Source organism: Mya arenaria, chromosome 11 (genome assembly GCF_026914265.1).
Source record: "Mya arenaria isolate MELC-2E11 chromosome 11, ASM2691426v1".
In the NCBI taxonomy this organism is placed as follows: Eukaryota; Metazoa; Mollusca; class Bivalvia; order Myida; family Myidae; genus Mya; species Mya arenaria.
The window spans coordinates 33,094,251-33,101,807 of NC_069132.1; the positions used below are offsets into that span (position 1 = coordinate 33,094,251).

Genomic DNA, 7,557 nt, shown 5'->3' on the forward strand with positions numbered 1-7,557 from the left:
GGTTTATAATCTCTGGTGTCGAAAAGCCTACCAATTTAATCTGATCGGTTCTGATTTTAAGGCAGAGACATGCATGCACTTGAACGTGAGAAAGAGAAATGGTTCTTCATGTAAGGCTGGGTGGGGATAAACTATGAATAGATGTCTAGACATTGGCTTAGAACAGGGGTTGGGTCGGGTCGGTCGGGTGGCGGGGATGGGGGTATGGGTGGTCTCCGGTTTATTTTTTTCTTTAAAAAACATTAAATGGTAGTATCTCTTTAAAGCTGCACTCTCACAGATGAGATAACTTTGATTTTATTTTTTTGTCTAGGAACGAGCCATTTTTTTGCGAAAATCATTAACCAGTTATATAAGACTGCTGACAAAAAATTAGATCGCAGATTTTTTATATTTAAGTTCAAAAATTGATGTTTTATGCATTTTTCTTTAACCGTTAGTAACGGTTTAAGTCATAAAACATTAATTATCGAACGGAAATATGAAAATATACGATCTTATTTTTGTCAGAAATCTAATATCATTGGTTTGCATATATCAACGCAAAAAATTCTCTTTCCAAGACAAAAATAAAAAAAAAATGTAAAAAGGTATATCTGTGGGAGTGAAGCTTTAATACTGTTTTGAGGCTTCGTTCCCATTAAAATAAAAGGCAATACATTGATTTGAACTCAAAAGTCAAAATACAATTACCTAAATCATAAAATCAGGTGCATGTCATAAGATAAAAATAAGGCGGTACAATAAGTAATCCGACGCAAACCGAATCACGTAGACAAAAACGTATCATTGCAAGCTAATAAGGTTTTATATAAATTTAAAAAAAAGCAATTCCACTAATCTTGATATTTCGTTTAACAGAAATCGTATGACCAGTCGCCTTTAGGTAAAATATGGATTTTCACCAAAAGCCAATAGTAAGAAGTTTTAAATTAGAATTTCTTTACTTTGTCAAGGTGTCAAGTCTCGAAGAATTTACCATACCTATTGGCAAATGCGGTATAAACAATCTAGTCTCACCGACTGGAAGGTATGGCAAACAATGAAAACACTGCCCCATTTTCGCTGTGTATATATCAACTATAAACTCGCTTATTTTCCTTAAGTGATCTTCTATGTAAGTGACAGGTACTTGCCGTCCTTTTTCTGCTAACCGCTAATCATACATGTATTGATTAACGTAAAACTTGACGACCCCGTCTACAGTGCTCTCATTTGACTGCGCATTACATTAAAATGTTTAAACATACATGTACGGCCATATACACAGAACCGACGACGCCCGAGAACTGTCCGTCGAGAATTACGATGACAGCCTTAAGTTCCGTGTTCCTTACTATGCCGGTCATGGCCGATCACACGGGCGTCAATGCGGTGCGCAACCGAGAAATTCAGTTCCGGATTGGCACTGGTGCAAGGAGGTTTCCTGAGCATCCGCTGCCAGTTCAGGGTTTCATTCTCATTCGCTTGTGTTTAAGGTACCGTACTTCATTTGGTACTACCCGAGGGCCGTCAGATTCCGATGGTGATTAGGAATTGCCAAACTAGGTTTTTTTGGAGTTTGGGCTTACAATGTCCATTTTGTTGATGGACGTGTTTGACGTTGTACCTTTCCTGAAACTTCTGAGAAGAATGCAAGATGTTTGGAGACAACTGATTAAAAAATAAGTTAGTTACGAGAATTATGAAAACACAATCGTCCGTAAAAGAGCCTTGGGCCATCCTTAAAAAATTGAATGGTTGCTGTAACGCGACCGACTCACGAAATTACCGCGACTCAACTTTTTTTTTAGGCCCTCCAGGACGAATTTTTTTTTTCGCATCTCCGAGCGTACGGAAAATAATCTTTCCGATCATTATATTTTCTTTCCGCTCATTATTTTCCTTCGGCTCATTTATATTACGTCATGCGGTTGACTTTTGTTTTTATCGACAAAATGGCCGACGAAGGCGAGCGTGTAACCTTTGCGGTTACAGTTATCGAGAAAAAGGGGCCTGAAACCATATTCCATGCTCGAAACTCCATTAGAAAAATCAGCACAAACGAGTCCTGGTTTGATGTCTTTTCCGCTTTAACTGAAAATGTCGCAATTGACCCTGAAATAGATGAACATTTTGAGAAAATTGCGTCGGTGCAGGTGTCCTCGAATCTGGAAAATACTACACAATTCAGTCCAGATACTTACGATAAAATAAGTGTCTTATATGACTTTGACAAGACTCTGAAGTATGTCACGATCACAATTAAAACTACACCACAACAGGACTAATCATGAGCAATCAAAATGATGTAAGCTTTACTTTAACATGGTATATCATAGGTCAGCCCAAAATCCAGGTTTACAACACATTCATGGGTCATGATTTGTACATGATTTCTACAGCATTTTGGTCCCTCTTGCTGTTCTCAGTTACTGATAGGAGTATGGGAACTTTAAAGAACTGGTAAACAACTCAGGATGACTGAGATTGCCCAGGAACATTGTGAGTAGGTTTCTAAAAATGTTACTCAAACAAAGCCAATAAACAAAAATGATGCAATGCATTAGACTTTATTAACAGGAAACTTATTTTGGATGTTCATTATAAATACCAAATTTATTATTATAATGTTCTGTAACTATTTATATTGTAATCCTAAGAGTTTGTTGTACAACTATGTAGACACAGTGATGAAGTATCTAAGTCTGTGTCCATGGGATCTGTCCAAATGAGGATGATGGAATGAGACATGTCTGATGATAGTCATCACACTGTACTACATGATAATGGATTAATGGATGAGGTCTGTCCAAAATGAAGTGTCAAGCAATCTGAAATGATAAGAAACTTATTTACTGAGTAATTTCAGGCACACAATGGAAAAAAAAAAATCCCTACCTACCTACTCACTGTAAAAATGATGGGTAGCGTTACAGCAAACATACAATTTTTTAAGGATGGCCTTAACATGCCAACCTTTGTGTAAAAAAGTTTTTTGTTAATATTCTTGGAATTTTTGGTTGATATTTAGGGTTTTGTGATAGATGATCATGTTTCAATTAATTTTGGTCTTGAAAAAGGATTTTTTAAGGAGGGGTTGTGGTCATAGGGCGAGTCATGTCAACGCAACTGTCGTCCGAGGTGAATACTACAGTGCCTGCGGCACGCTTTGTTTGTATTTTACCTGTTGATGAGCAGAACAGGTTAGACCGTTTATTCGACTTATACAAGAGTATATCGTCGTAATACATATAGTTTTATATATATTTAAACATGTCACGTATATCAACCAGGGGCGTAACTGAGTTATTTTTAAGTGTACTCCCATAATAGGGGGGTCCGGGGGCATGCCCCCCGGATTTTTTTTTGGAGAAGGAAGCGATTTACTGGCATTTCGTGACTATCCAGGGGCTATATTAACGACATATTTGGGTAGAAAAAAATCAAAACAGATTGATTAAATGTTAATATACTGTTTCTCTGATACGCAGTACATATTATTAAACATAGTTGATCTCATAAAATTTCCATATTGTGTCTTTCTCAAGCGACATTAAGATTTAAACCTTGAACACAAAGGCAAGGCGTCTGTTTTGCTGGTTAGCAAACTTGTCGACAACGCGTTCTGCACTGATTTCTCTGTCTCTGCATACATTCATGAGACCAAGACCTGACAGGCGCTCAGTACCCATCGTACTTCTTAGATATGTCTTGACCCTTCTCATTACCGAAAACGACCGTTCGGCTCTTGCCGTAGACACCGGCATGACCATTAAAAGGGTGAGACAGTGTCGTAGTCTTGGGTAAAGGGCTTTGCTTGCAAGCGTAATTGATTCCGCTAGAGACGCCGGGGCAGCTGGACGGTTAACCGCCAACGTCGCGTCCGTCCACCACATACGCCACCGCTCACACTCGCGGACAAAAATGGTTTCATCCACATCTAGGCATGCTTGGAAGGCTTGGTACACGTCATTGATACTCTCCCGGGGAAGACCGTCATTCTGAATCTACAAAAGAACGCAAATGTTGCGACTTAGTTTTTTTATTCATTAAATAAATCAGTTTACAATAAATCATATACCTGATTTAGCAAACAAATCCAAGGATGTATAAGTATGTTAAAAGATACCTTCAATGGAAGAAGCTTTTGGGCACAGAACCGACCATGGCCCTGCATCAAGCGTGTTTCTAATTCTACCAGCAAGTGGTCGACGAAAGGCAAATACATGTTTCTCTTCCAAAATTCGGACGTATTGCCTGGGGCGTTCGGTCGATTTTGTTGATGACCATAACGTCTGGGAGCGGCGGGTATGACTTCAAAGTCACCAGCAATGTCCACCGCTTTCTGAAACAGGCTGTTCCAGACTTCATCGTCATTTCTTTCCGCCTGAAAGAATTAGGAGTCGTAAGGCGCTGCGGATATTTTAACGAATTATTATGTACATGCTTTCACGTGTGTGCTGAATATTTAAAATTTATCATTTAAAATGGAAAATAAAATTTACCTGTGTCGTTAGCTGCATGAAGCAAGTCACAGTCATTCGCCTGTAGCATGTAAGACAGTGGAACTAGGGCTGACAAAAGATGATAAATCGCCACCAGGGTCACAATAAATTCGAAATTCGTAACTGACAATTTATGTACCGCAGCCTTCGTATCCCCTTCATCGGCAAGTCGGTCGAGTGTCGTTACCACGGTCCTACAGGATACAAAAAAAGTATGTCCATGCCAGTATGGTGTTTGGATAACAATAAAACAATATTTACGCAATGATTCATTTTCGACTGTATAATCAAGATTGTTTTATACCTGTATGATACAAGGAATGTGTGCAAAGCGTCCGCACGTGCTGACCAGCGAGTCTCATAAAGTGATCAGAGTCGCGTTCGCTCCGCCATGCCTTCCCTGCTGACATCATCTCCTGCAAGTGTTTCTTGGAATTGAAGTAAGCGTTTTGCGGAATAATTAAAGGCGAATGCCACCTGTTGCACCGTACTCATAAGGTTTCTGGCATAAACCTCTTTGGATGCATGGATGATGGCGAGGTTCAAATAATGCGCTTTGCAATGGGTGTATATCGCCTCTGGTATGAGGGATCGAATCCTCGCCTGCACTCCACGATGTATGCCCGACATATTGCTGGCACCGTCGTAACCCTGGCCACGCATTTGATCCGTTTTGACACCTTTAAACGAGTTATGATAAGCATTATAGAACGTTTTTTAAACAGTAGGTAAGTTTTATTCGTTTTTCTGCTATTTTAATCTTTTAGCAAAGACCCTAACACGACATTACATAAGATAAAAAGTGTACGACACATGAAAATTGCATACAACACAAAAAGGAAAAGGTTTTCTAAAGGGTGTATTTTTATTCTGTATGGAATTTTCACTTGTATAATTAATCTAAATCCGACGATTATCTAAAGATCATTTATGCGACTACATAATTTATGTGTTACAGAACCATGAAATACTTTCAATAGTTTTGCATACCTAATTTAGTGAGGTTTTCAATGAATGCATTAATAGCTAATGCCTCTCCAGTGGTAGACTCGCATTGGGAGAACCCGAGGAACTCCTCGTGTATCTCGTCACTCTCTGAATCTACAAAGCGCACACATAGGGCTATCTGCTCCATAGTGGCAGCGTCCGTTGCCTCATCCACCATGAAACCAAATACGCCAGCGTCGTTACACCTCGAAACGATATCGCCACTTATAAGTTGGCCACAAATACCTATCAGATCATTCTGAATCTTGGGCGATGTATACCGGGTTCTAGGGTCACCATTTACCAAATGATCATTGAGAAGCTTATTATATTTTGCCTGGAAATGCAACAGCGCTTGGAAATTGCTTGATGACTCATCATGACCCCTTAGCGCAATGTTTTGCTGACCACAAAGAATAATTGTTTCAACAATAGACACTAAAATCTGACGATTCTTTTCAACCATGGCGTTAAATTGAGATGATATTGTGCACTTAATGTCTTTTTTTCTGCCCTTTCAACACGGCCAAGTAGTTCTCCGCAGCAATTAATTGGTCAATATGACATTGGGATTTGCTATGTCTTTCTACAATCTTTGAAAAATTACACCAGTCTGTAAAAGGTTCCCTAGTCAAAGCTTCACTACGGGCCACCTTGTCACCGAAAAGGAAGCACGGCGCGCAATAAACGCCATCTTTGCTGATAGAATACCTCAGCCATGAATGGGACCTGAACCAGACACCTTGGGCCTTCCGAAGTTTTCCTCCGCTGAATCTGTAAATAAGATAAAATTATAATATATTTGCACTTACATTATTTGTTTTGAAAATTATAAAAAATAAACTCAAAATAATTGTTTATCGTATAATTTTGACAGTATTGAAAGCTTTTGCTTTACCATGTTATTACGACGTTTCAAAAGTATTTGCTACTCTGCGGTTAATAATCACACTGGTACAATGTTGCCTGCTATTTACAAAATCGTATACCATACCATGGTACTGTACACAGGCGCAAGTCACATAATAAAAAATCGGCCTATATATGTTTATTAAAATATATAAATTATTATAGTATATAGCCCATATAGAACATTAAAAAAAGTTTGTGTCAAGTACCTGTGGTACTGTACTGCATGTTTTTTTAAGCTAATGCTTGTGTAAAATCCCCTAGCATGGGAAAAAATCTTCATAACAAAACATACAATACTCGGTACAGAAGGCAATAAATGATTGATATATCGGTGCCTAACTTTAGTTGCTTAGTATACATATCCGACGTAAACAAATATGAAATAGTTGCACATCGAGGTACAGTGTCGAGCAATTATTTAACAGATATACCTTGATGGGAAAGAGCAACAATGTGCCTCGTCCCATGAAGTGGACAATAGCTCAAACTTCTTAGCACCAGTCAAAGGCTAAATGCTGGTAGCAAAAACATCCGGATACGGCGGATAAACACACGAGGATACCATTTTGAAATGGCTGATTACTCGGAATAACCTCGGTGTACTTATATAGATGACGTCACAAGGGTGACATCATTGAAGAAATAGTTAAAATTTAAAAAAAAGCGGACACGTTTTGTTATCACTCTTCCGAAAACTGACTTCGAAGTCATAAATTCGAAAACAGTTCTGACAAACCACAGAGTCAGTATTTATGTGCCTATACCCCCTAAGCCTCTGGTTTTTATGCCTGTTTTCGAAGTTTAAGCCTTTCTCATTTTTTTTTAAAATCGGAATAGAATTGTACGCACGGGCGTACAGGAGTACGCCTAGTTACGCCCCTGTCAACTTATACATAACATTATAAAATAGAATTTAAAGAAGGCACGAAGTTTATATACATTAGTAGATTGAATACAAAATAATAATTATTTTATCGTGGCAGTGAGGGAAAGTTTACTACTATATTAAGTTGTATAATTTATAAGTGAGTTGCGTATGACAAATGCTTCTTTTATATATTTACAACCATTCATAACTTCCTTTTTGTCACATGATGCCAATAATTGATGGAATTTAAATACAGATGGATTAACATAAAAGTAAAATCGTTGTATATAAGATTTACGTATT

At 38.3% G+C, this 7,557-nt stretch overlaps 1 pseudogene; it reads right to left on the bottom strand.

The window, feature by feature from the left end:
- Positions 1-3,542: 3,542 nt before the first annotated feature.
- Positions 3,543-5,652, bottom strand: LOC128208478 (52 kDa repressor of the inhibitor of the protein kinase-like; annotated as a pseudogene).
- Between the last annotated feature and the right edge of the window lie 1,905 nt (positions 5,653-7,557).